This window comes from Choloepus didactylus, chromosome 9 (assembly GCF_015220235.1).
Source record: "Choloepus didactylus isolate mChoDid1 chromosome 9, mChoDid1.pri, whole genome shotgun sequence".
In the NCBI taxonomy this organism is placed as follows: domain Eukaryota; kingdom Metazoa; phylum Chordata; class Mammalia; order Pilosa; family Megalonychidae; genus Choloepus; species Choloepus didactylus.
This window is the reverse complement of record NC_051315.1, coordinates 27,475,688-27,480,263: the sequence shown is the minus strand read 5'-3', so window position 1 is coordinate 27,480,263 and position 4,576 is coordinate 27,475,688. Positions and strand designations below refer to the sequence as shown.

At 42.0% G+C, this 4,576-nt stretch overlaps 1 pseudogene; it reads left to right on the top strand.

Moving 5' to 3' along the window:
- Nucleotides 1-1,543: 1,543 nt before the first annotated feature.
- Nucleotides 1,544-1,995, top strand: LOC119543694 (annotated as a pseudogene).
- Nucleotides 1,996-4,576: the final 2,581 nt, after the last annotated feature.

Here is a 4,576-nt window from a genome sequence, read left to right as displayed (position 1 = left end):
CTTCTATTTCATTACACATTATTTGCTTTCTGAGATCCAATGGGATATGAATTACTCTCCAGCACCAATATTAGAAATATTTACATTCTCCTTGCATATTTTTCCATTCTCCAATAATAAAAACATTGCTGGAAATTAATATTTATCAATTATGTGTCTGAATAATTCTCAAATACCAAACAGTTATTTTTAGAGAACAGAGTTGACTATATTACCTAATCTTTGAAATAAGGCATCAAAACAATTGTTAAAATGCTGTCTACTAAATAAAGTATAAAAGAGATTAAGATACTGTCATTTCATCTTCCTTTTAATAAATGCTCCCCTATATTAAAAACGTTGATATTGTGATTTTCTTCTGCCTTATTGTATAACCTAAGAAGGTAATAACTAAATAAGAATACAATTGAATGACAAAGGAATGCCCCTCAGTGTTTTAATAATAGTTGAGAAGTTATAAGCAAATTGAGTAAGGAGCCAACTGGAAAACTAGTGATGTTACTTTAGGGCAGGTTCATTGACATAACAGTGAAAGCTCATCCTTAAATCCGTGTTTATGTCTCAATCCTCCAGAAAGCCATCAATAATCTATTGAGATCCTTTGCAGATCTTTCCAAATATTTAGAACTTGAAGAAAATAAGCACAAACTCCTTAGAGTTACATTGAGAAACACATGTTGGATATCTGCCTATTCCATGAGAACATGCCTCACCTGTTCTCTAAGAACTGCCCCCCTCCTTCGTCACTGGCTGAACTGCTCTTCTGTGATTCCACCTGTCATGTTACATTCTCCGTATTTTTTTGTTTTTATTTTTATTTTTTTCTTTAGCCTTTTATTTAGAAATAACTCCAAACATTCTCTCTCTTCTAGTTTTTCTGCTACGGTTTTCATCTATTCCCTATGTTTCTATTTTCCTTTCTTCCCTTAGCTCCCCTCCTTGTCACTCTCCATCACCTTATTTCTTTCAGAAAACATATTACAATCTGACATCTTCTTTGCTTTATACTTATCTATTGTCTGCTCCTGCCTTTCTTTATTCTTGAGGATTTGTTAACAGAGCCTGTCCCAAATAGGCTGTCCATAGAATCAATGTTGAATGAGTGAATGAATGAATAAATGAATGAATGAATGAAAATACTGATTAATTCTACAGATGGAAAAATAAAACAAGTGCCTTTTTTCTCAAGTATGATGTAATTATTTATGAATTAAGATGAAGGCTTCAGTAAAAAAAAACAGTGAAAAGGGAAAAGAATGCTTAATGAACAATACAAGATTAAAAAATTCATAGCCAATTACACATTGGGTATAAAAATCTTATCATCGGTGGTCAACTTCCCTGTGAATGCAGTACCCACCCAGCGTGAGAGAGCTGTTATGATCTCTACACGGACTTCTCACCCTGCAGGGCCTGGAGTCAGCAGGTGGTACCCGAGAGAGAAGGCAAGTCCATGATCAGAATCTCAGTTCCCAAGTGACAGGCCTTAGGAGTTGACAGGGTTTCTCTGAGCAGGGCCTGCCCTGGGCAACACCATAGGAAAATGATGCTTCAACACCCAGGCCACGTCTCTGCCTCAGAAGTCAGTGCCTCTGCCATCATCCCCTGTCTGTCCCCTCCTGGGTCACTGGTGTTTGAGGATTTTGCAAACCTGACACCTTTTGTCAAGGAAGAGCTGAGGTTCACCATTCAGAACAAGCACCTTTCCCACTGATGTCCTCTGCACTGGAGTTGGTCACTGTTAGCGACAGGCCCCTCAAGACGGCAGTCACAAGAGCCAAGGTAGCCCATGAAGAAGATGAAAGGAAAAAGAGGCGACAGGAAAGGAATAGGATGGCAGCTGCCAAGTGCCAAAACAAGAAGGAAAAGACAGAGTGTCTGCAGAAAGTGGGTGCGTTCTGGCCTGGCCTCTTCAGCTTGCTCATGGCTGGGGTCATCGTTGTGCCCCCACCCCATCCCAGCCCAACCTCTTGTCCCTACCAGAAAGACAGTTAAAATGTCCCATACCCAAAAGTGTTTTCCTGAGGAGGACTTTGGAGTTGGTAAAAGAAATGTCGTTTGGAGAATGAGGAGGTCACAAAGCTGTGAGCATAACGAATGTTAGCGACTCAGGATATGCAAAAGGCAGGTGTGGGAATCAAAAACCACAGGGTGCCTGATGCCCAGATCGCCAGCAGCCTCAGCTGGTCCATACATGTCCAGCAGCTTCCAGGCTGCGGGATACATCAGCGGGGTTAAAGATGCTGCCCTAGACCATTTTCCCGAGGAAAGGAAGCTGCCAGCTGTGATTTTTGGCTCACTATGAAAAGCCTGTCATTAATCTCTTCAAACAAGTAGTTTCCTTAATCAACAAGCAGTGGTTACACTTTCTTCATGTACCTGTCTAGCTCTTAGCTCCTCAGACCTTCTCCCTGCTCACCCAACAGTCTGAGATTCTCCCTAAGCTCAGCCAGCTCCCCTTCCTGAAGGGGGATGTGCCAAGGGGGCAGCATCTGCGGGCAGGTGGGGCGGGCCATGAGGCAGCTACCAGGCAGGCTTTCTAGTGCCTGTGCCCCTTCTTCCGAGTGCAGGCAGGCCAAGGCGGAGTCTTCACCCAGGTTCCACAGATCCTCCAAGAGCTCTGCCCGTTGCTTCAGGAGTCAGTGAAAATGATGAAAATTTTTTGTGTCGCATATACATTTTTCTGGCGTGGGTCGGGGTTGAGAGACCTGCTGGGGAGCCGCCTCCACGACCCGGAGCGCTGCTGCTCCCTCATCTGCCAACAAGGTCAAAGAAGACCCAGGGACCCGCCTTGCCAGCGCTGCTGTTGTAACACAAGCTTGCAGTGAACAGCGACTGTCTGCTACCCTATTACACGGCGCAGAGCGGCTCTGCCATGGGCGCGTTCACCACCACCATGGGGAAACTGCAGCGCCAGCTGCACAAGGGGGAGTTTCTCTGGAGTGAACAGTGCTTTCCAGTCAAGGTCCGCCTGTGGAAAAACCTCAGAGGAGGCCAGATTTGCCCGTTGGGCAGTCTTCTGTGTGCTCATGGTGGCGCTAAACCCAGAAGCTTCCCTATTTTTCTTATCAAAAACTACTCTCAGGAAATAAGCCAGAAACAAAAGGACACATATTTTATGGTCTAACTAATATGCACTAATTATAAAGAGCAAACTCTGGGAGTTAAATTCCAGAGCACAGGTTATCAGGAGATAGAAGGAAGGTAGAGATTGGGCAAATGATGCTTAAGGAGTACAGAATGTTTAATAAGTTTGATTGCAAATATTCGGAAAAGGATAGCACAATACTGTGTGATGTTATATTAATACAGTATTAATATACAATGTATAATGAACAATACTGTGTGTGAGTATGGTTGAAAGGGGAAGGCTAGTGTCATTTATGTCACCAGAAGAAAAGCTAGAGGATAAAACCTGGGACTGTATAACACAGCCAAACCTATAGTGGATGATGACTGTGGTTAACTGTACAAATATAAGTTCTTACATGAACTAGGACAAGGTGTTAATAGGGTGGTATATGGGAAAAAATACAGTTAATGCAAACTAAGGTCGGTAGTTACAGTAACATTGTAATACTCTTTCATTAATTATGAAAAAAGGCATTATACCAAAGCTAAACATCAATGGGGGGGGGGTATAAAGTGTATGGGATTTGTGGGGGAAGAAATGAGAATGTTCACATATTGATTGTGGTGAATGCACAACTATGTGATTAGCCAAGAGCTGTTGATTGTACACGTGGGATGGATTGTATGGTATACGAATAAAACTGTTGAAAAAAAAGATTAAAAGGATAGTACTTAAAAAAAAAAAACAACTACTCTCAGGAACGAATTCACACTGAGGTTAAAAGGAGTACTGGTGGTTAATGCTAACAGCAGCTAACATTTATTGAGGCAGGTACTGTGTAAGCACCTGACATGGGTTGTCTTACTGACTCCTCATGGCAGCTGTTACTATCCCCATCTTGCAGATGAAATGGGGAGTTAAGTAACTCGCTTGAGACCCATGTTTTTCAACCACAGTATTTCCAAGCAGGTGTGTGCATTTTCTGTGTGCGGCAAATACATGTACCATTAAATTTATCATTAAAACCATTTTAAAGTGTACCATTCAGCGCATTAAATACACTCACAGTCTTGTGCAACCATCACCACTATCTAATTCCAGAACATTTTCATGACCCCAAATGGAAACCCAATACCCATTAGCAGTCACTCCCTTTTCCCCACTCTCTGCAGCCCCTGGCAACCATTGGTCTTTTGTCTGTCTTCACAGATTTGCCTAGTCTGCATATTTCATATAAGCTTAATCATATGATGTGTGGTCTTTTGTGGTCTTTTGTGGCTGTCTTCTTTCGCTTGGTGTGATGGCTTTAGGGTTCATCCACATTGTAGTAGGCATCAAGACTTCATCCCTTTTTGTGGTTGAATAATGTTCCATTGTGTGGATATTCCACATTTTGTTTGTTTATTAGTCTGTTGATGAACAGATATGTGTATTTTGATAGAGAGATAGTATTTATCCTTGAGGAATGAATCTAGAGGTGGAATTTTAGGTTTAACATCAAAC